The sequence below is a fragment of the Nerophis lumbriciformis genome, linkage group LG06, assembly GCF_033978685.3.
Source record: "Nerophis lumbriciformis linkage group LG06, RoL_Nlum_v2.1, whole genome shotgun sequence".
Classification (NCBI taxonomy): domain Eukaryota; kingdom Metazoa; phylum Chordata; class Actinopteri; order Syngnathiformes; family Syngnathidae; genus Nerophis; species Nerophis lumbriciformis.
In genome coordinates this window covers 51,664,347-51,689,821 of record NC_084553.2, presented here as the reverse complement: position 1 = coordinate 51,689,821, position 25,475 = coordinate 51,664,347, and the positions used below count along the sequence as shown (strand labels likewise).

The window sequence follows — 25,475 nt, the reverse complement described above, 5'->3', positions numbered from 1 at the left end:
TTTGTTCTGTCTCTTTACTACAAACTGGACGATCGAGCATTACACTTGCTCACCGAATCTTTTTATTTACATCATACACACTACACACACATATATCGGTAGCGCGAAACTCAAAATGACTTCTGGTCCGTCACTCAAAAATGTCTGTGTGCAACATTAACACACAAAACAATTCCTATTGTTACAAAATGCACACCCACATAACATGCTAACTGATTGTATTGATTTATATGACATATGTGATATGATATGTCATGTAAAAGGTGTCATGACTTGGACTGTGGCGTGGTTTGTTCTCCCGAGGTGCAAAAGATTTGGACCAGATGTGGCGTGAAGGCGAGTACATGATTTATTTTAACACTATAACTACAAAAAAAGAAGCAAACAAAAGGCGCGCACAAGGGCGGAAGTACAAAACTTGACTATAAACAAAAAACTTGCAAAACGGCAGAAACTATGAACAATGAAACAAAACTTGCAAACTATGGCATGAATAAAGAAAACTTACTTGGCATGGCATGAAGTGCGCAGAGGTAAACAGAGTGTGACAGGGGTATGATGTCGCCAGACAGACAGCCTGGCAACTGGAAGCTTAAATAATAGTGACATGATTAAAGACAGGTGCGTGAGTCGTGAGGGCAGGTGAAAACTAATGGGTTGCTATGGTGACAAACAAGAGTGCACAACGAGTCCAAACGTGGAACAGGTGAAACTAATGGGTAACCATGGAAACAAGACAAGGGAGTGAAAAGCCAGAAACTAAAGAGTCCAATAACTAAACAAAACAAAACATGACTAAAACAAAACATGATTACACAGACATGACAAAAGGTATGTTCTCTGCACATGAACATACTTGCCAACCCTCCCGATTTTTCCGGGAGACTCCCGAATTTCAGTGCCCCTCCAGAAAATCTCCCGGGGCAACTATTCTCCTGAATTCCACCCGGACAACAACATTAAGGGCGTGCCGTGATGGCACTGCCTTTAGCGCAGCGTTTCTCAAAGTGTGGGGCGCGCCCCACTGGTGGGGAATAGAGACATGACAGGTGGGGCGCGAGGAACGGGAGGACATTTCACTTTAATTTTTTTTTTTTAAATTATATTCTTAGATTTTTTTTTTTTACTATGCTTTCATTTTCTATACACACTGTAAATCACATTGTGATTCTGTCTGTGGAATCCGCTATATAAATAAATGTAAATTACTTATTTTTCCTGTAGGCTTTAAATTTTTCGATAGGAGCGAAAGTTTGACAGACATAGCAACAGTAACTAATGGGGGCGGGGCTAAGCGGATCAAACTTCCGCGCGGATGGGTAGCAGGCTAATGTGTGGACCACAATTACACAAAATGGATACATTTGTGACTGGCACCTCAAAGGTCGTCGAACCAGAGCCAGAGCCAGCGCCTGCAGAAAAACAAAAATCTGACGGGCCTAATAAACCATAAAGCCAACCGAAAAGAAAATATGATGAAGGGTATCTTGCTCTTGGATTCACGGCAGTGGTGGTGGAGGCAGAGGAGAGACCCCTGTGTGTTCTGTGTCTAAAAGCGCTAGCAGCAGACACCATGAGACCCAACAAATTAAAGAGACACCTCGAGACCACACACCCCAATCACGTCAATAAGCCACTTGATTTCTTTCAAAGAAAACTGACAGAGTACCGTCAACAGGAGAAGCGCATGGTAAAAGCTACATCAGTAAACAGTAACGCTCAAATGGCTTCATATAGAGTTGCATACAGAATTGCACAATGCAAAAAAACACATGTTATGTCCTCGGTTTCACCTATGTGCTTATTTAGGTGTCTTAATTTAATAATAATCAGGCAACACGTTTCAACTCAATGCCTTGGATCGCTCCCGTTTATTAACAACTTCGAGAGTCCAAACTCTCCCTCCCTCCCGTGACGTCACACACTGAACACATGCTACGGTGGCTCGGACATGACAAAACAGTACATGACACCTCACACAATTGCTGAGCAGCTCATTCTCCCCGCTGCAATAGACCTGGTGTCAGTCATGCTTAGTTATTAGGGCCCGCCATGGCCCATTGCATAAGGACTCCCACAGGGAGTCCTTATGCAATGGGACATAAGGACCTATTGTTATTCGTTCGTTTTATTATTATTATTATTATTATTCTTCCGCAGCTTTGCGCACTACTTTGACCCCCTTAACATGCTTCAAAACTCACCAAATTTCACACACACATCAGTAATTTACGGCAAAACTTTTTATCAAAAAACCAAACCTCAAAAATCAAAATTGCGCTCTAGCGCCCCCTAGGAAAAAAAAAAAACAGACTGCCTGTAACTCCCACTAGGAAGGTCGGAGAGACATGAAACAAAAACCTCTATGTAGGTCTGACTTAGACCTAGTTCTCATAATTGTATGTCTTCGGGCTAAAATCAACAGGAAGTTGGCAATTCCCCCTTCAATACAAAAAAGTACTAAAAACAGTCACTTTTGCCTCTTTGAGCTGTAATTTGACCCCCTTAACATGCTTCAAAACTCACCGAACTGAACGCACACATCAGGACTGGCAAAAACTGAGATCTAATAAAAAACCTAACCCCAAATTTAAAAATTGCGCTCTACAGCAATTTTTGAATAAAACGGAGAAAAAACTGCTCCTCGGAAGAAAAAAATTACAAAACTGCCTGTAACTCCCACTGGGAAGGTCGGAGAGACATGAAACAAAAACCTCTCCGTAGGTCTCACGTAGACCTACATTTCATAAATTGACAACCCCCAGCAAAAATATACAGGAAGTTTGCTATTCCCCCTTCAACACAACATTTTTGTAAAAACCCGTCCCCTTTCTTCAAACATTATCTCCTCTGAGCGCGTTTGTTGTTTCGGCTTCAAAATAACACAGGAGAGAGATTGAACCCTTCTGATTAAAAGTTGGTGAAAGAGTTGTGATACCTGCTCCGGTTTTGATTTTATGACCCTTCAAAGACCCGCTGCACTGATGCTCCTGCGGTGCTGTTTTTTTAAGATGGCTGCTCAAAAGCAGGAAGCACCAACGTGCCCACACAATGCAGACAAGGTAGGTACACTAGACAAAAGTCTTGGGACACTTCAGACTAAAAGTAGACAAAAGTATTGGGACACTTAGGACTAGCACCTGCCAAATCCGCGGGCCCGAACAACGCTGCTTGCAGCTTTAATTTTATTTATTATTGAACTTGATGCAAGTTATACCACAGCTGCACAGTTATTTTATTTATTATTGAACTTGATGTTATGTTATGTTATTGAGTTTGAATGTATACAACTTGATGTTACTTGATGTTCAATAAATTTGAAAATGTTAAGCTTGGCATTAGCGTTCTGTTGGGGCGATGGGGGCAGGTGGGGCTTGAAAACTCCCCCTTGTCCAAAGTGGGGGATGACAAAAAAAGTTTGAGAACCACTGCTTTAGCGTCCTCTACAACCTGTCGACGCGTCCGCTTTTTCACCATACAAACAGCGTGCCGGCCCATGTACATGTTCTGTATACACACGAAAGTGACTGCAAGACATACTTGATCAACAGCCATACAGGTCACACTGAGGGTGGCCGTACAAACAACTTTAACACTGTTACAAATATGCGCCACACTGTGAACCCACACCAAACAAGAATGACAAACAAATTTTGGGGGAACATCCGCATCGTAACACAACATAAACACAACAGAACAAATACCCAGAATCCCCCCGCTACCACCAAACCCCGCCCCCCCAACCCAACGCCGCCCCCCCACACCTCAACAACCCCCACCCCAATCTTCCGAATTCGAAGGTCTCAAGGTTGGCAAGTATACACATGAATGTAATTGTAATGAACAGTAACACAATGATGGATCTGAGTCTTCTTGACAAGAAGATGAAATAACTGCCTTTCGCCTTACACTGCACACATTCTTTAAGACTTAAAAAAACAGGTGTTGATACGAGATTTTTCTGCTCTGAGATGTTACAGTACATCATGTTGGAGGTGTTATGGTTATGGTTTGATTTGTGCAAGTATAAATGCTAATTAAAATGCATTTTTTCACATCCTTATTTCCACAAGTTACATATAATCCCGATAAGAGTACCGATAAAAACTCGCCGATGATGAATATTGATTAGGGTATTGTACCAATAAAATCTTAACGATATACATCCCTAGTCACAGCTGACATCTTAGTGTCCCTCGCGGTTTAAACTAGAGTAAGTGACCAGAGACAAAGCATTTGTTTTGTGTTCTTCCAATTTTGTGGACCTGTGGACCAAATCATGGACAGCAGTGTGTCCTGGTCCAGCCTATTGGTACACCATATCACTATGTGAGGAACTGATTGGTGTGAAAACTGAGCACATGTGGTCCAAAGTATGAAACAGTCAAACAGACTAATGCCACCTGCTGGTAGTGCCATGGATAAATACAATATAACTTGACAGATATCTTCATAGACTTTTATTAATCCCGCGAGGGGAATCGTCAGTCTCTTTGGTGTCGTTTTTTACGCTTCGAACAGATTGCCATCGTAGCTTAGCACACCACCTGTCTTTCTATTAGCTCTACTGAGTTAGGATAACAAAGATTTAGGATGATGAGGCGCTGCATAAACATGAAGTCGCCATAGGACGCCAGCCAAGAGTGCAGATGCTGAACAAGTCCCCTGCAAGAAGCGCAACAGCAGAACGAGCGTTTATCTATTTCAAGCCAGTTCAGACAGAATAGTCTGCCATATGTAAATAGCAGTTCAATAATGAATGCACTTCCTCGTTGCTTTTATTTGCTTTAAGCAGTCACACACACGCCGCCTGGCAGGCACCGAGCGAGACACAAATTAGAGGCCTCTTTTTGTTTTGTTTTAAAGGAACTATTCAAAGAGCTGCCTCGCCTTACCGGAATATCAGTTATTATTTTTGATGCTGCAATTTCTGACACTTTGATGCAATCAGCGAGTAGCCGCGGCATTCAGACCTCTCCAGGGAGGGAGCTGTCATGAGTGAGGAGCCGGTGGGGTAGATAATTACGGGAGATCAAACCTCCGCTAGTTAGCAGGCAGCAACGTGGAGGCAAATGCCAAAAACCAGCCAATGTTGCGCAAACGCTTGTTCAAGGATATCCTAATTGCTGTAAGTGGTTCCTTCAGGACTGGTACTTCAAAAACACTGACTGCCGCATGATGTCAACCCCCCCTCCCCAATTTGCTCATTGTGAGAGCAAATGGGAAGCTCACGAGGGGACGGTCATGACTTGTGACCCAGCACAGTAGTAAAAGTGGCTTATTCTCACTGAGTGTTGACTTTAAGCTTACAAGTTCTTCTGTCAGACGTCCCAAAAGTGTGTATTAGGTGTGTTGTCCAATATCCAGCCTTGGATGCTAAAATTCAGACGGTTTAAAAGTGCTTTTAGTAAGCCCTACTTGGAACACATTGTTACGTATGTCTTTAGCTTTAATGCTCATGAGCTGTTTGTCCACAATAGGTCTGAATTACTATACCTAGAATGATACCCAGAGCGTTCTACATTATACATCACATTCACGCATACAATCACACACTGATGGCTAGAGAGGGGAATCAAAAGTGTATCAATTCCTTGAAATTACTTGCCATTTTTTTCCCCAAACGGTTCTCTTAATAAGCTTATTCCTGATAGCTTCATCTGGCCAGGATCTTCAGCTCTCACTGAATCAATTCGCAGCCGAGTGTGAAGCGACTGTCCAAGTCCGAGTCCATGGTTCTCGCCCAAAAAAGGGTCGGAGTGCCATCTCCGGGTTGGGGAAGATATCTTGCCCCATGTGGAGGAGTTCAAGTACCTCGGAGTCTTGTTCACGAGTGAGGGAAGAGTGGATCGAGAGATCGACAGGCGGATCGGTGCGGCGTCTTCAGTAATGCGGACGCTGTATCGATCCGTTGTGGTGAAGAAGGAGCTGAGCCGGAAGGCAAGGCTCTCAATTTACCGGTCGATCTACGTTCCCATCCTCACCTATGGTCATGAGCTTTGGGTTATGACCGAAAGGACAAGATCACGGGTACAAGCGGCCAAAATGAGTTTCCTCCGCCGGGTGGCGGGGCTCTCCCTTAGAGATAGGGTGAGAAGCTCTGTCATCCGGTAGGAGCTCAAAGTAAAGCCGCTGCTCCTCCCCATTGAGAGGAGCCAGATGAGGTGGTTAGGGCATCTGGTCAGGATGCCACCCGAATGCCTCCCTAGGGAGGTGTTTAAGGTATGTCCGACCGGTAGGAGGCCACGGGGAAGACCCAGGACATGTTGGGAAGACTATGTCTCCCGGCTGGCCTGGGAACGCCTCGGGATCCCCCGGCAGGGGCTGGACGAAGTGGCTGGGGAGAGGGAAGTCTGGGCTTATCTACTTAGGCTGCTGCCCCCGCGACACGACCTCGGATAAGCGGGGAAAAATGGATAGATGGATGGATGGGTTCTCTTAATGTTTCTTCCGGGTTGGAATGACGTCATTATGTACTGCGTACTGACATCAGAACCCAAAATAGTGGTGCCCGGAACAATTGCTCTGAAGTTGACTACATTTTACAAGAAACAATTGCAACAGCGCTATTTGTAATATTTATAAGGCTGCTAGTTCATCAAGAGGAAGACATACGAGCAATATGCTGAAACATTTGAACACACAGCATGCAATAATTATAAATGAAAGTCGTATTTTTAACCGCTCCTATCTTATCCCAGCAGCAGTAAGGCTAGCACGTCATCTGAATATAACAGGTACTAACTCACCGCCTGTCATATTAGCGCTGTTATTTGTTCAATTGAAAGGAATGGCCTGCGATGAGGTGGCGACTTGTCCAGGGTGCACCCCGCCTTCCGCCGAATGCAGCTGGGATAGGCTCCAGTCACCCCCGCGACCCTGAGAGACACAAGCGGTAGAAAATGGATAGATGGAAATTAATGCCTCCTCATTCAGATGAGCATGACGAGATATATATTCTGACTGACTGTGAGGCGTTCACGTCTGTTGCTAGACGAATGTCACAGAGCAGCGACTAAGTTTGTGGTCAAACGCTTGCATATGGCTGTTGTACAACAAGCAGCCCGTGAACTATCTGAGTACACAAAAGGCCAAGAGCTTCCTGCAAAAACCAGATACGAGCAAAACACCAATGCAATGGAATAGATCCCAATACTTTATCAAAAAAAGATTTGTCGAGTGATATCAAGGATTATCCGTTGGTCGCGTTCCCAGACGTGTCGAGCTGCCTTGTGCTCCAAACGTCATCCTACACCACAAAACAGATGACAATTTGGAAAAGCATGGAGGTCTACAACTTCTTTGAGTGTGGCTGGGTCAAGGAAATTGGTATCAAGACTCTCCTGGATAAATATGCATCGTTTTTGCTCGGGTAAGGGTGCATTCTGCTATACAACTTTGTGTCTACAGCCATGTTTGTTGTTGTTGCTGCACACGCTATTCATGAGTACGCATGTTTTTCCCTGTCTTTATCAAAATACAACTCTCGACGTCAACATTGTGTATGTACTGAAAGCTTCATTTATGATTGCTGCTTTTGGTAAAAGCTTAATTCTTTAAGGTTTTGCTCACATTTGTTGTCTTTTATTTAGACTCACCGAGTTGGTGCTTTACGAAACACTCAGCAAAAAATGTGTTTTAAGAAATACAAATAATATCTAGATAATTCTTAAATGGGAAATACTCAACGTTAACTGTATATCTTTAACAAAGTGATTACTGCAAATTTGTGCATTTTTCTCGTCGTCGTTTTGTAAAATCTTGCAGTATTCCGCCCTTCTTGATTATCTTTCGAGGAACTCTGAAGAAACTTTTATCCTTTTTGCGATTTGCACGGCTCCTACAGTCGAAAAAACAACGCAAATATTGGGCATTTTTCTTCGAGAAAGGCTATTACCCAAATGCCTATTATCCATTGAGAACAGACGCTGGCTTGACCACCACGCATATTTAATGAGCCGGACGTGATTTAATTTAAAACCAAGCAATATTTGTAACTTATATATGTCAGTAAATTCCATTTTGGAAGCGCTAAAAAAACTACTACAAAGATGACGTGGAGAAGAGGGCAGTTAAAGTGGAGGCACGTAAATAAGACATCCTGAAGAGACGATCAGAAATCGGCTTGAAGATGGTCTGTAAAATATAATCTGTGCAAAAATTTGACCAAATAACCACCATTACATGTTATGTAGAACTACAAGGAAGTGTTTAAGGCCCTGTCTACATTAAGCCAGATAACTCCTTAACAAATAATTATTTAGTCCAAGCATCATGTCAGCCGCCCTAAACCATCGTTTCATGATATTTTAATACGAAAATTAGAACGATATGGCATCAGAGGTTTGGTATTGAATTGGGTAAGAAGTTATTTAACCAACAGGAAGCAATATGTAAAGATGGGTGAAAATATGTCAACACGGCTAGATATATCCTGTGGTGTACCCCAGGGGTCAATACTGGGACCAAGATTGTTCAATCTTTATATAAACGACATTTGTAAGGTTACGAAGGACTTAAAGTTGGTTTTATTTGCAGACGACACAACTGCTTTCTGTTCAGGAGAGAGCACACAGAAGATAATACAAATAATAACAGAAGAAATGAACAAATTAAAAAGATGGTTTGACAAAAACAGACTATCTTTGAATCTCAGTAAAACTAAAATAATGCTATTTGGTAATAGTAGAAAAGAGCATCATACACAAATACAAATAGACGAAGTAGACATAGAAAGGGTAAAAGAAACTAGATTTTTAGGAGTATTAATAGATGATCAAATGAACTGGAAATCTCATATACAAAACATACAACATAAGGTGGCAAAAAACATTTCAATAATGAATAAAGCAAAATATGTCCTGGGCCAAAAATCACTACATATTCTCTACTGCTCGCTAGTGTTACCATATCTGAGTTATTGTGCAGAAATATGGGGAAATAACTACAAATGTGCGCTACATTCGCTAACCGTGTTACAAAAAAGATCAGTTAGAATAATACATAATGTTGGATATAGAGAACACACAAACCCTTTATTTATTAAGTCAGAAATATTAAAGTTTGGTGATTTGGTAAAATTGCAAACAGCTAAAATGATGTACAAAGCAAACTATAACCTGCTACCAAAGAATGTACAACAATTCTTCTCAACTAAAGAGGAGAAATATAACCTTAGAGGAAAAAATAATTTAAAACATTTATATGCACGTACAACACTTAAAACTTTTAGCATATCAGTATGTGGAATTAAATTATGGAATGGATTAAGTAAAGAAGTTAAAAATTGTACTGATATGATCCAGTTTAAGAGGATGTTCAAAATAATAGTGCTTACAGAGTACAAAAAAGAAGAATTATGAGAAATACTTTCAACCTTATTGAAAATAAGATATTCTTCATCTCAGTATGTTAATAATGACTGAATTAATTAATTAATTACATATTACAAAACTGTTGTATACTAATTCATAGATGTTATTTTATTATATAAAAAGGTCAGTAAATGATTCTATATATTTGTAAACGCTTGAAGTGGGAAAGGGGTAGGATTAAATAAGCTTTGCTTCTTCCTACTCCTTTTCGGGCATGATGTAAAATGAAATGATATGAAATTGTGTGATGTATTATGATGTAAGTGTGTTCATGTTCGAAATAAACTAAAGAAAGAAAGAAGGTTCCACTCATTGGATATTTTTTTACACAGGTAAGTGTGCCATGTATTTCTTGAATACATGGCGCAATATATAACGTATATATGTTATATTATATATCGCTATATTTAGTCTATTTATACCTGCATTGTCCTTTCCACCCTTACACTTTCTATCATTGTAACTGAGCTACTGTGTGGAACAATTTCCCTTGTGGATCATTAAAGTTTGTCTAAGTCTATGTCTAAGTCTAATCTCCGGCTCTTAGCTTTGTATGGACTCATCGATCGTTTACAAAGTGAGTTCGGAGAGGAAATGACGCCAGAAAGACCGCGCCCCACACAGGAAGTGACGTCAGAAAGTGTTTCTCCTTCCTCTACATGTACAGACGCTTGTAGAAATCCCACATGAATACCTTAAGAGAAAGCGATTGCAGCTATTTGGGATACAACACTTCTCAGACGGCAAGAGAACTTTCCAATGTCCAGGTCAGCTGTGATTCTACTTACCGAAAAACTTTGTCCATTTGTCGAAGGAGAGACAACGAGAATGCGGGCTCCCGTGGATGTGGTAAAAAAAAGGTAGCGTGTGCTTTGTATTACCTGGCAGTCGAGGGAAGACTACGGAAAACATCGAATGCATTTGAACTGGCAAACCAAACTGTATCAGTTATTGTCCGCCATGTATGTCGTGGACTCAACGTCCAGGTCCAGAGTATATAAAGTCACCAAAAATGAATGGACAATGAAGGTGAAGGCAAAAGAGTGAGGAGTGTCCTGACCAGATATCTACATCCCTAGATTGATTGTTGTTAATTGTTATTCATCACATTGTTTACTTTCACACATCCATTAAAGATATGATTAATTTATGATGGTTTCGGTGTGATTCACTACAATAGGGCCCCACAGCGCACTGGATTCCAGTTAATTGAAATACCACAACACTGGATTTTGTGCAAATAAGTTCAATTTAAGAACTTGCATACAAAGCAACACTGGAGGTGACTATGACGTGCGCATTTTCCGCGCATGCGTACTACGTCGCGTTGCGCCGGCGGACAGAGGGGGGGAGGGGGTCTTAAACGACCATTGTGTGTGTGTGGACACGGATAAGGTTAGGTTGGATTTACCCTGGATAACCTTAGCCGGCTTAGTGTAGAAGGGACCTAAGACAGCCTACAAAACACCGCATCCTGAAGAGACGATCAGAAAGTGGCTTGAAGATGGTCTGTAAAATATAATCTATGCAAAAATTTGACCAAAGAATCACAATTACATGTTATGTAGAACTACAAGGAAGTGTTTTAAATGTACAAAAAAAATCATAATATGACCCCTGTAGCAGTACGACAAAAATAATAGCGATACTAGCAAAGCTAGTATAAACAAAGCTGTCCTCTGTGAAGAGATGGGTGTATGCACGGGAAAGTTAAGCCACAGGGCAGACTAATTGCTATGCAACAGCAACTAGGTGCAAATATAAGAGTTGTGTGATCACAAACGGCGTGTACTCGCTAATTCAAAGCGAGATAGCGGTGCTCTCTGTCAGTACCGTTTCCAGCCTACCGATCCCCTCGCCGTTACTACCTTCAGTTCAAAGCGAAGGAGAGACGAAGGTGAGCACAATTAGATGAAATCAGTCAGAACAAATTGTCCGACAGCGTTGTACTCGCGGGGGTACGCCGGTCAAGTTTTTGACCTCAGAATACTCGCAATACACGGAAAAAAGGAGGCCTTGACTAATCAGACACTCATCCATTACAGAAGCTTAGACCTGTTTGTGTCTGCCTGAGCAGCGTGAAAAGAATCTGTCGCCAATCAAAAAGAAAGATTTCAGAAACATTCTCCAAGAGGGAAGCCCAAACACAATCGCAGTAAAGCCACCGAGTCCTTCGGTCGCTCATTCATCCCTTCTCCTGGCTCTGAATGCGAATCTTGAGGGTCATTGATCATCTCATTAAATTCCGCCCCAAAAAGAAAGCCATCCTTTTCACAAAGCTCAGGAATTCAGACGTGCAAAAACATCCCCCCGCCCCTCCCACCAACACGCTCCCGCCATCAAACGTGGGCCGAATGGCTGCCTTTCACGCGCAAGAAAGACGGCAATAAAATGATAAAAATAAAGTCTATTTGCTTGGGAAAAAAAAAAGGGTAAAAAGGAGGTCACTTTCTGCGGAGAGTGTCTGAATGGTTAGCATAACAAAGCAGGCGAGCTAATGGCTCCTCATCTGTGACAAGGGCCTCGCTAGCTTTTCAACCGTTGCTGCTGCTCATAAATCGGTCTTCAAACGACAACTCTCGCTTGTCTTTACAAACCATCCTTGGAGATCTCAATGTCAGGCTTAGAGTTTGCTTAGCGGTGCATTCGAAGTGAAATGATAAACACATTAAGCGAGTATTGGTAGATGTTAAGGACATATATTCAGGCATGTGTCATGATAGCTTGCCACATGTACACCCATATCTACATAGAACTGATTTGTAAAAAAATTATAGTAATAAAATAGGCTTCACTGCGCATCTACCTATGTTTGATCAGGAGGGCCAAGAAAGTTTTTAGGAAAGCCAAATCTCAGAAAAACTCTTGAGGAGCTTGGGCACAAAACTCTCAACTGGTTGACGTTGACTGCGGGATGACGTAAGCAAAGATCAATCAATCAATCAATCTTTATTTATATAGCCCTAAATCACAAGTGTCTCAAAGGGCTGCACAAGCCACAATGACATCCTCGGTACAAAGCCCACATACGGGCAAGGAAAAACTCACCCCAGTGGGACGTCGATGTGAATGACTATGAGAAACCTTGGAGAGGACCGCATATGTGGGTAACCCCCCCCCCCTCTAGGGGAGACCGAAAGCAATGGATGTCGAGTGGGTCTGACATAATATTGTGAGAGTCCAGTCCATAGTGGATCCAACATAATAGTAAGAGTCCAGTCCATAGTGGGGCCAGCAGGACACCATCCCGAGCGGAGACGGGTCAGCAGCGTAGAGATGTTCCCAGCCGATGCACAGGCGAGCGGTCCACCCCGGGTCCCGACTCTGGACAGCCAGCACCTCATCCATGGCCACCGGACCTGTGCCCCCCCAACCCTCAAGGGAAAGGGGAGCAGAGGAGAAAATAAAAGAAACGGCAGATCAACTGGTCTAACAGGGGGGCTATTTAAAGGCTAGAGTATACAAATGAGTTTTAAGATGGGACTTAAATGCTTCTACTGAGGTAGCATCTCTAATTGTTACCGGGAGGGCATTCCATAGTACTGGAGCCCCAATAGAAAACGCTCTATAGCCCGCAGACTTTTTTTGGGCTCTGGGAATCACTAATAAGCCGGAGTTCTTTGAACGCAGATTTCTTGCCGGGACATATGGTACAATGCAATCGACAAGATAGGACGGAGCTAGACCGTGTAGTATCTTATACGTAAGTAGTAAAACCTTAAAGTCACTTCTTAAGTGCACAGGAAGCCAGTGCAGGTGAGCCAGTATAGGCGTAATATGATCAAACTTTCTTGTTCTTGTCAAAAGTCTAGCAGCCGCATTTTGTACCAACTGTAATTTTTTAATGCTAGACATAGGGAGACCCGAAAATAATACGTTACAGTAGTCGAGACGAGACGTAACGAACGCATGAATAATGATCTCAGCGTCGCTAGTGGATAAAATAGAACGAATTTTAGCGATATTACGGAGATGAAAGAAGGTCGTTTTAGTAACACTCTTAATGTGTGATTCAAACGAGAGAGTTCGGTCGAAGATAATACCCAGATTCTTTACTGATTCGCCTTGTGTAATTGTTTGGTTGTCAAATGTTAAGGTGGTATTATTAAATAAATGTCGGTGTTTAGCAGGACCGATAATCAGCATTTCCGTTTTCTTGGCGTTGAGTTGCAAGAAGTTAGCGGACATCCATTGTTTAATTTCATTAAGACACGCCTCCAGCTGACTACAATCCGGCGTGTTGGTCAGCTTTAGGGGCATGTAGAGTTGGGTGTCATCAGCATAGCAATGAAAGCTAACACCGTATTTGCGTATGATGTCGCCTAGCGGCAGCATGTAAATACTAAAGAGTGCAGGGCCAAGAACCGAACCCTGAGGAACTCCGCACGTTACCTTAACATAGTCCGAGGTCACATTATTGTGGGAGACGCATTGCATCCTGTCAGTAAGATAAGAGTTAAACCACGACAAAGCTAAGTCTGACATACCAATACGTGTTTTGATACGCTCTAATAAAATATAATAAGATAAAAGAAACCTTGTAAAAAACGAATGCTGCATGTGGGCCGACGGAGGCAAGGAACAGAAATCAAAGCGAACAAAAATCCTGTACCATAAAAGAAACCTTGAACAGAACCCGACAGGGGTAAGGAAACACTTCCTTTTAAGCGGAAAACCTTGAACAGAATGCAGACCCAGGTTTTGGACAACAGAGGAAAGGAAAAACTCTTAATGTAAAACAAACTAAAACAAGAAAAAGCTCACTCTTAAGGAAGAAGCCTCCATTAGAACCAAGACTCAGTGTAGTCTTACGTTTACAACAAAACTTTAGAAAGAAGTGAGACTGTGTGAGGCAACAGAGGTAAATTCACCCAGACCCAGTGTGGGAAAAACTACCAATTAAGCAAAAATCTTGAACAGACCCAAGACTCAGTGTAGGACGACAAAGAGGAAAACTCTCTTTTAAGCAAAAACTTAAACAAAACCCAGATTAAGTATGGGGCCAAAGATACAAAGAAGAAACTTCTATACGCGGAAAACAAAACAGAATCCACAGTCAGTGTGCGGCGAAAGAGGTAAGGTTAAAAAAAAAAAAAATCCCTTTAAAGCAAAAACCTTGACCAGAACCCAGACTCAGTGTGGGATGACAGAGACAAGGAAACACTTAATTACAAAGGAACATCTTGAACAGAGCTCAGACTCCTTGTGGGGCCACAGAGGCAGGAAAAAACATATTTTAAAGGAGACATTTGGAACATTATCCATACTCTGTGTAGAGACAATGAAAACTTCTCTTTTAATCAAAAACCTTCAACAGATCTCATACAAAGTATGAAGCGACAGAAGTAAGGGAACATTTCCTTACAAGAAAACATTTTGAACAGAACCCATACTCAGACAAGGAACATTTTCTTCACAGAAAAATATTGAACAGAACTCAGGCTTGGTGTGGAAATATAGTAAGGAACTGAACAAAACCCACACTCTGGGGTGACAGAGGTAAGGAAAAACTCAATTTAAACCAACGAAACCTTCAACAGAACCCATACTAAGTGTAAAGCGACAGGAGTAAGGAACAACTTCCTTTTAAGGAAAAACTTTGAACATAACTCACACACTGTGTGGGGCGACAGAGAGAAGAAAAAACGTCCTTGACAGAAAAATCTTGAACAGAAGCCAGACTAAGTGTGGGATGACAGAGACAAGGAAAAACCTAATTTCAAAGAAAAATCTTGAACGGAGCTCAGACTCCGTGTGGGGCCACAGAGGCAAGAAAAAACATATTTTAAAGAAAACATTTGGAACATAATCTATTCTCTGCGTAGGGCGACAGAGACAATGAAAACCTCTCTTTTAATCAAAAACCTTCAACATATCTCATACTAAGTACAAAACGACAGAAGTAAGGTAAGCTTTCCTTACAAGAAAACATTTTGAACAGAACCCATACTCAGACAAGGAACATTTTCTTCACAGAAAAATGTTGAACAGAACTCAGGCTTGGTGTAGAAATATAGCAAGGAACTGAACAAAACCCGCACTCACAGTGGGGTGACACAGGTAAGGAAAAACTCAATTTAAAGCAAAGAAACCTTCAACAGAACCCATACTAAGTGTGGCACAACAGAAGTAAGGAACAACTTCCTTTTAAAAGGGAACATTATCACCAGACCTATGTAAGCGTCAATATATACCTTGATGTTGCAGAAAAAAGACCATATATTTTTTTAACCGATTTCCGAACTCTAAATGGGTGAATTTTGGCGAATTAAACGCCTTTCTATTATTCGCTCTCGGAGCGATGACGTCACGTTGTGACGTCACATCGGGAAGCAATCCGCCATTTTCTCACTTTCGTCGGTGTGTTGTCGTAGGGTGTAACAACACGAACAGGGACGGATTCAAGTTGCACCAGTGGCCCAAAGATGCGAAAGTGGCAAGAAATTGGACGAAATTTGTTCAAAATACGAGGCTGTGGGGAAAGCCGACGAAATGGTCAGTCGTTTGTTCCGCACACTTTACCGACGGAAGCTATGCTACGACAGAGATGGCAAGAATGTGTGGATATCCTGCGACACTCAAAGCAGATGCTGACATCAACTCCAAAACTGGACAGATCAGCTTTCAGGAAAAGAGAGCGGATGAGGGTATGTCTACAGAATATATTAATTGATGAAAACTTTATTCATTACTCGCGGCTTTACGAAAATGATTATACATAAACTGTGTTTACCAATAATTTAGCTTAAAAACATTTATTTTTTTCAATCATTCGAGTACATTCGGGTAGTCTTGTGTAATGCAGTATTTTGTGTCTATTTAGGTATGGTTAACCTGAGTGCTGAATTCATGGAAAAATATATGTTCTTAGCGCGCCTGAAATGGGCTGTCTGCACTCTCAAAGTGCATGTTGTTGCCAAATGTATTTCATATGCTGTAAACCTAGTTCATAGTTGTTAGTTTCCTTTAATGCCAAACAAACACATACCAATCGTTGGTTAGAAGGCGATCGCCGAATTTGTCCTCGCTTTCTCCCGTGTCGCTGGCTGTCGTGTCGTTTTCGTCGGTTTCGCTTGCATACGGTTCAAACCGAAATGGCTCAATAGCTTCAGTTTCTTCTTCAATTTCGTTTTCGCTACCTGCCTCCACACTACAACCATCCGTTTCAATACATGCGTAATCTGTTGAATCGCTTAAGCCGCTGAAATCCGAGTTTGAATCCGAGCTAATGTCGCTATACCTTGCTGTTCTATCCGCCATGTTTGTTTGTATTGGCATCACTGTGTGACGTCACAGGAAAATGGACGGGTGTATATAACGATGGTTAAAATCAAGCACTTTGAAGCTTTTTTAAGGGATATTGCGTGACGGGTAAAATTTTGAAAAAAAATAAAAATAAAAAAATAAGCCACTGGGAACTGCTTTTTAATGATTTTAACCCTTCTGAAATTGTGATAATGTTCCCCTTTAAGGATCAACTTTGAACAGAACTGGGCAGACAGAGAGAAGGAAAAACGTCCTTGACAGAAAAATCTTGAACAGAACCCAGACTAACTGTGAACTAACAGTGGTAAGGAATTACTCCCTTTTAAACAAAAGTCTTAAACAGAACCCAGACTTTGGGGCAACCGAGGTAAGGTAAAACTTCCTCTTAAGGAAAAACACATTTGAATTAGGAAAACCTCCCTTCTTTGGAAGAACCATTAAACAGAAGTGAGACTTTGTAGAACAACAGAAATGAGGAAACACTCCCTCCAAGAGGGAACTTTAATCAGAACCCATACTCGGCGTGGAACAGACAGAGGCAAAGAAAAAAACCCTTTTGGGGAAAAATCCCCATGCTTTCAACTCTTTAACTAGCCCGCGTGGTCTCCACAAGCAGCGGGCACATCTTGCCCAAGGTCCAGCCGTTTTGCGGCTGATGGATCTGATTCTTTCTCTGGTTTGTCTCCGTGCAGTCGATGACTTCATTGAGCAGGGTGAGCTCTCCAGAGGCCCGGCAATAAAGGGCGCCGCGCTTCACAGTAAAAGCAGCAGTGAAAGATACTTCAAAAAAAAATAAAAAAAAATGGTGGGACGCGGATGGGGGCGGCATCCAAGCGTCTTTCTTCTTCCCATTGTGAGAGATAATAATTGGCAGGTCAATGAATTATTAGCGGGCGCAGAAGAAACGGTGTCCCTTTCTGGTGGGAACGTCGTTAAGTGTAGCTTTCCTTTAAAAGAACAGAAATTCACACGGCCGTGAATAAAAAAAAATAAAGCGACTGCTTTGAGTCCCGACCCGCCGTTACGCGACTTGAAAAACTTTTTTTTTTTTTTTAAGCGTTATTAATAATGTGTCAACGTGATGAACGAGCGCCCTGCAAAGCGGTGATAACGATAGAAGTCGTCCTCCGCTCTCCTTGAGTCGTAACTGATGGTGGTCTCGTATAACAATAGCTATACCTCCCCCCTTTTTAAGTAAGTCAAATAAAATTGATGTCATTCACTTTTCCAAACTCCATCTCGGGGAATTTTGCTCCGACAAGACGGAATGCTGCGCGAGTAACTCACCCTCGCGCTTATGGGACTGTAAAAAATGACGATTTCTTCGAAATGCGCTATAAATTTGCTGAATTGCTCTCGCCGCCGCCGCCGCCGTAATGGCCGTCTTCGCCGTGCAAGTCTAAGTCAATTCATATCGTCTGGTGTCACAAATCAGCGCGGGGCCACCCCCTCGTGCCCCCCCCCCCCTGCGCCTCCAGCCCAGAAGGAGTAATGTGGTCTTTCCCCCTGGCTCGGGTTAACCCAGCAGACCTGGGACAAATGGATGGCCTGCCCAGCCATCCGTCGTGCCTGTGGGATGGAAAGTGGCTGGAGTGGGGGAATGGGGAATAGTGATGCACGGTGCTGCGAGCCTATAAACCAGACCATCGGCTGACCTCTGAGGCATGTGTTGAGGGGGGGCGTACAGGCTGGGCCTTTACGACCATCACCAGATTTAACAGCCAATAATGACTGGAATAACCGCTTAAACCTTTACGGACCTGCACAGCAATGACGGCATAGCAAAAAAAAAAAAAAAAAAAAAAAAAAAAAAAAGCGCCTGAGTGATATATTCAGCCGGCGTACTGACAGCGGCCATGTTTCAAGCAAAGAGAAAATGACAGATGCAGCATAAGGCTGATATGTGCGAGTGTTTAAGTGGAGCCAACTGGCTTGTCCGCTTCCATTCCTGATGAATGCTCGGCAGGGAAGACCGGGGTGCAGACAGGAGTGATGCATGGAGCTGCAGACGCCAGCGGAGAACAAACAAACAAAAAAAACACAAGTGGAAAAGACGGCGGGGAGTTTGGACAAGTCCGCGCATGTAATCGGACATCAAAGATAACGATAATTTAATAGGAAACGGTAGAAAAAAATATGCACTTTTGGACTTTCCAGCAGTGGTGGTGGTTGTATTACAGGTAGCAGTTTGAGTTTTGTATTGTTAGTTTTCCACTTTTTGTACAGAATCCTGCTAAATTCTCAAATGCATTACCAAAATATATTAAAAAAAATTGTAACTACCGCATTTTTCGGATTATAAATCGCAGTTTTTTTCATAGATTCGCCGGGGGTGCGATTTACACTCTGGAGCGACTTATGTGTGAAATTATTAACGCATTACCGTAAAATATAAAATAATATTATTTATCTCATTCACGTAAGAGACTAGGCCAGGGGTCGGCAACCCGCGGCTCTAGAGCTGCATGCGGCTCTTTAGCGCCGCCCTAGTGGCTCTCTGGAGCTTTTTCAAAAATGTATGAAAAATGGAAAAAGATGAGGGGAAAAAATATATTTTTTGTTTTAATATGGTTTCTGTAGGAGGACAAACATGACACAAACCTCCCTAATTGTTATAAAGCACACTGTTTATATTAAACATGCGCCACTGATTTTGAGTATTTGGCGAGCGCCGTTTTGTCCTACTAATTATGGCGGTCCTTGAACTCACCGTAGTTTGTTTACATGTATAACTTTCTCCGACTTTCTAACACGTGTTTTATGCCACTTCTTTTTCTGTCTCATTTTGTCCACCAAACTTTTAAGGTTGTGCATGAATGCACAAAGGTGAGTTTTGTTGATGTTATTGACTTGTGTGGAGTGCTAATCAGATATATTTGGTCACTGCATGACTCCAAGCTAATCGATGCTAACATGCTATTTAGGCTAGCTATATGTACATATTGCATCATTATGCCTCGTTTGTAGGTATATTTGAGGTAATTTAGTTTCTTTTAAGTCCTTAATTCAATTTATATCTCATGACACACTATCTCTATGTAATATGGCTTTTAATTTTTTGCGGCTCCAGACAGATTTGTTTTTGTATTTTTGGTCCAATATGGCTCTTTCAACATTTTGGGTTGCCGACCCCTGGACTAGGCGTATATCAGCAATCGTCGCAAACACACACGTCAACCAATACAAATTTGGCGGGGGCGGGTCATGGCAGAAGTGCATTGTGAAAAAAAAGATGCGACCTGCTACTACTTCCGTACCTATGAAAATGGATCATTTCAACATTGGCGGTAACTTATAAAAACTGAGAAGGGCTGAACAAAATAGGCACCGAAGAGGAAATCATATACTGCAGGTTACAAGCTGGAAGTAGTGAAATATGCAGCACAAAACGGAAATCGGGCAGCAGAAAGAAAGTTTGGAGTAAGCGAGAAATTTGTAAGGGACTGGCAAAAAATTTCCCCCAGAAATGCGACTTATATATGTTTTTTTCCTTCTTATTGTGCATTTTCGGCCGGTGCGACTTATACTCCGGAGCGACTTATACTCCGAAAAATACGGTGCCTTTTTTCCGGACTATAGGGCGCACCGGATTATAAGGTGTTCTGCCGATGAGCGAGTCTATTAAGGTCTATTTTCATACAAAAGGTGCACCGGATTATAAATCGCATTAAAGGCTCATTATATGATTTTTTTTTCTACACCCAAAGCACTTGGTTGTGTTCGACATAACATGTAATGGTGGTTCATTGGTCAGAATGTTGCGTTGATTATGTTTTACAGACAATCTTCAAGTCGTTTCTGATCGTCTTGTTTTGTGTGCGGACCCACTTTGACAGCGTCTTCTCCGCGTCATCATTGTTGCACCTGGTAGTTTATAGCTCTTCCATAGTGAGTCTACTGACGGCTATAAGTTAAAACTGTACGCTACTCTATGTTAGAAATGGCGACAGCAAAGGATGACTGCCCCATAACAAGAGGATAGGAAAAAAAAGAAGGAGCTTATTGACTACGGCGCAGGCTAAAGTGGCGGACGCGTGCACATTTTCGTCACTTATGCAGATCCCAAATATACATCTGCAGGTACCAATAGGTAAGAAAAGTTGGGTTTGCATAATATTGTGAAATAAAACGCAGGTAATATGTATCCTAATAGGTGCCATTTTGGGGTCCTTATAAACACATCATAATATGTAGAAGTAAAGTACGTCTGACTTCAGTAGCTAAAATGCTCCAACAATCCATCAATCGGTGCTGCTTCATAGCTTACCAAAGACGCTTTTGAGCGCCACGTGTAATGTTCTATATTCCCAATGAAACATCAAAGTTTTGTTCTTGCTATCTTATGGTACTCGCTAGCGTCATTTATTTAACAGGCGTCAACCTGCAGTCCACACGTATCGCTTGTGTGTGACTGTCATATCCTGGCCACACTGATCATAACACAATGTACCAACAAAAACTGGCTCGCTGTCAGTAAACACAACCAAAATGAATACATACACAAGACGCACCGGTTTATAAGGTGCACTGTCGATTTTTAAGAAAATGTTATTATTTTAAGTGTGCCTTATAGTTTAAAAAAATTAAATAACTGCAAATTGTGTGTACAGTTTTCTACTAAAAGACCTACTAAAAGAGTCAGATGCAATTACTAATATTATGACATCACATGGACAAAGATAACACCTTCTGGGGGAAAGTTTTGTGGTCAGATGTAAAAAAAAATTAGCCTTTTGGCCACAATACCCAGCAATATGTTTGGAGGTTGAAAAGGTGAGGCCTTCAATCCCATCAAACCATACCTACCGTCAAGCATGGTGGTGGTAGTATTATGCTCTGGGCCTGTTTTGCTGCCAATGGAACTGGTGCTTTACAGAGAGTAAATGGGACAATGAAAAAGGAGGATTACCTCCAAATTCTTCAGGACAACCTAAAATCATCAGCCCGGAGGTTGGGTCTTGGGCGCAGTTGGGTGTTCCAACAGGACAATGACCCCAAACACAAGTCAAAAGTGGTAAAGGAATGGCTAAATCAGGCTCGAATTAAGGTTTTAGAATGGCCTTCCCAAAGTCCTGACTTAAACCCCATTGAGAACATGTGGACAATGGTGAAGAAACAAGTCCATGTTAGAAGACCAACACATTTAGCTGAACTGCACCAATTTTGTCAAGTGGAGTGGTCAAAAATGCAACCAGAAGCTTGCCAGAAGCTTGTGGATGGCTACTAAAAGTGCCTTATTGCAGTGAAACTTGCCAAGAGACATGTAACCAAATATTAACATTGCTGTACGTATACTTTTGACCCAGCAGATTTGGTCACATTTCCAGTAGACTCATAATAAATTCATAAAATAACCAAACTTCATGAATGTTTTTTTGTGACCAACAAGTATGTGCTCCAATCACTCAATCACAAAAAAATAAAAGTTGTAGAAATCATTGGAAACTCAAGACAGCCATAACATTATATTCTTTACAAGTGTATGTAAACTTTTGACCACGACTATATATATAAACATTTTACAAACTGCGGCAATGTATTTTTTGTAAGGAATTCTGCAGTTTTGTTGAAAACAAACACAAATCAGTTCAGACATGAGAGATGCTGAAGAACAAATACAAAACATATTATATATAAATAAATAACAGCAAATAACACAATACATACACAGTAGGGGTGTAACGGTACACAAAAATGTCGGTTCGGTACATACCTCGGTTTAGAAGTCACGGTTTGGTTCATTTTCAGTACAGTAAGAAAACAACAAAATGTCACCTTTTTCCCACCTTTTTTAAGGAGCGCCGTAAGTGGCTGATCCGTTGGCGGTCCCGTCTTGTCACCCTTGTAACGTATGTCTGCTCTTAGTGGGACTGTGCCGAAAATGTAATTTCAGTTCTTATGTGTCTTGTACATGTTAAAGAATGGACAATAATAAAGCATCTTGAATCTTGATCTTGAAATATAAATTTTGGGGTTATTTATTTACCAAATTTACAAAATCTTCCACCAAAAATATTTGTCTTAGTGGAATATTTGATGTGAAGTAATCGGAACCTTGGATAGGTCAAAAATTCATAATAACATTGATTTTGATTCAATATTATGTTTTGAGCAATGACAGTTTGAAAGCAAAAAAAAACAGCTTTGTTTTATTAGTCAACATTGCAACTTTTTCTAAATTACATTTAACCTTTTTTATTTCAATTTTGCTATGTTTTTGTTTATTTTAATAGTATATTTAGAATGTGCCGTGGGCCTTTAAAACATTAGCTGTGGGCCGCAAATGGCCTCCGGGTCACACTTTTGACACCCCTGCTATAGATAATAAAAAATTCAATCTGATAAATCTATGGATAAAAAGCAGAGCCTGGCGACGCATGCGCGTTTATCATAACTCTCTCTCTCTCTCTGTCTCTGCCCCTCCCTCAGCAATGGTGCTGCACGCACAATTTGTTTTGTTTTTAACCCCTTCTTAACCCTGAATGTACATTGAAAATATACGCAACCCTAACTCAAAATGCCGGACCTTCGAGGCATTTAAGAAACTCCGCCCTGACAGCTCCGCAAAAGAGGACATGTCCGGTGAAAAGAGGACGTATGGTCAGACTATCGTTTACACAACGTGCGTTACGCTACTTAATATGTCCGTGTGGAAACTCGTTCGGTACACATCCGAACCGAACCGACACCCCCGTACCGAAACGGTTCAATACAAATACACGTACCGTTACACCCCTAATACACGCATGTATAAATGATTATATATGCTTGATTTATATCAGTAGAATATACAACCACTACACTGTAAACAAGAAGCTATAAAGAATGATTGAAAGTGAAGTATATCAAATGTCTTTATTGTTTAGTTAAAAGTCAAATAAAAAAGAAACAATCTGTTTAATAGACCTTTCTCTTTCATCTCCATGTCAAGCGTGCTTCAGCTCCTTTTTGGACTGACATCATAAGGCTAATTCATTAAGTGTTGGCAGGCAAACTTTATTCTAATTTCCAATAAACTCTCCAAAGCTAATACGCGCCTGTGAATGGAGGCCCCGCTTCACAGGCTGGCACGCGTTCAAGCGACATATGCTGGCGTAATCTCTTAAAAAGCGCCCGTCCAAGTCCAAATTTAATTATGTAAGAGCACAAACGGAATCAGAGTGCCGACACAGCACTGCGCTCATTCGCCGGCCGCGGCGCTCATTTGTTTATTGCTGCGACCCGGGTCCACCTAAAGGTCCTGCAGGATGAGATATATTACTATTGTTATACGGTCCTTGTGGTCTATCCAGCCATTACATTTGTTTGTTATGTTTTTACACAGCAGCTTTTATGCTGATTCTACTTTGACGTCGTATTGATCTATGCCTGCTAGTGGAGAGAGTGGTTGCTACAGCAGGACTATGAAGGATGTTCACGACCCCCCTGAGAAACCAAACACAATGAGCCAGGATTCACATGAGGGTTTTTGTAGCGCCCCCTACACTGCAAAAACTGAAATCTAAGTAAGATTAAATATCTCAAATAAGGGTGATATTTGCTTATTTTCGGTCTAATAAGATCATTCTTCTCACTAAGCAGATTTTATGTTAGAGTGTTTTACTTGTTTTAAGGGTTTTGGTCCTAAATTACCTCAGTAAGATATTACAGCTTGTTGCTGAGATTTTATGACCTCTATTGAGTAAAACATGCTTGAAACTAGAATATCAACTGTTGCAAAGCTGTGTCATCAACACTCAGAAGTATAAAACTACTTTTTTAAAGTAATCATTTCTTACGTCAAGCATGAAAGAAAAAATCATGATGCCGGGCGCATATCATTATGTCAAGATAATGGCACTAGCATTTACTTAATTTAAGAACATTTTTCAACATATTGAGCAAAAAGGTCTCTTTTTTTTCTACCAAGAAAAGTGCACTTGTTATTAATGAAAATATACTTATTTTAAGGTATTTTTGGGTTCATTGAGGTTAGCTAATTTGACTTGTTTTGGAAAGTCTTGACAAGCCAAATGTTCTTGTTCTATTGGCAGATAATTTTGCTTAGTTCAAATAAAATACCCCTATTTTTTTCTTTTTCTTGTTTTTGAACACTGACTTTTTGCAGTGTAAGATATGTAGTACTAGCATACATGTAAAGTAATACACAAATCCTCCATGTTTTTAAAGGGGAACATTATCACAATTTCAGAAGGGTTAAAACCATTAAAAATCAGTTCCTAGTGGCTTATTTTATTTTTCGAAGTTTTTTAAAAAATTTTACCCATCACACAATATCCCTAAAAAAAGCTTCAAAGTGCCTGATTTTAACCATCGTTATATACACCCGTCCATTTTCCTGTGAGGTCACACAGTGATGTCAATACAAACAAACATGGCGGATAGAACAGCAAGGAATAGCGACATTAGCTCGGATTCAGACTCGGATTTCAGCGGCTTAAGCGATTCAACAGATTACGTATGTATTGAAACGGATGGTTGTAGTGTGGAGGAAGGTAGCGAAAACGAAATTGAAGAAGAAACTGAAGCTATTGAGCCATATCGGTTTGAACCGTATGCAAGCGAAACCGACGAAAACGACACGACAGCCAGCGACACGGGAGAAAGCAAGGACGAATTTGGCGATCGCCTTCTAACCAACGATTGGTATGTGTTTGTTTGGCATTAAAGGAAACTAACAACTATGAACTAGGTTTACAGCATATGAAATACATTTGGCAACAACTTGCACTTTGAGATTGCAGACAGCCCAGTTTTCATCAATTAATATATTCTGTAGACATACCCTCATCCGCTCTCTTTTCCTGAAAGCTGATCTGTCCAGTCCAGTTGGAA

At 41.3% G+C, this 25,475-nt stretch overlaps 1 long non-coding RNA gene across 2 annotated transcripts in view; it reads right to left on the bottom strand.

Moving 5' to 3' along the window:
* LOC133608362 (uncharacterized) overlaps positions 1-25,475 on the bottom strand; it is a 237,271-nt gene that overhangs the window by 135,138 nt on the left and 76,658 nt on the right. Inside the window, exon 4 of one of the 2 annotated variants that reach the window (XR_009815582.2) lies at positions 6,742-6,879. The exons of the other annotated variant lie outside the window; for it this stretch is intronic. This is a non-coding gene — a long non-coding RNA (uncharacterized lncRNA). Of the gene's footprint in view, positions 1-6,741; positions 6,880-25,475 lie in introns of those variants that run through there. 2 annotated transcript variants of the gene reach the window in all.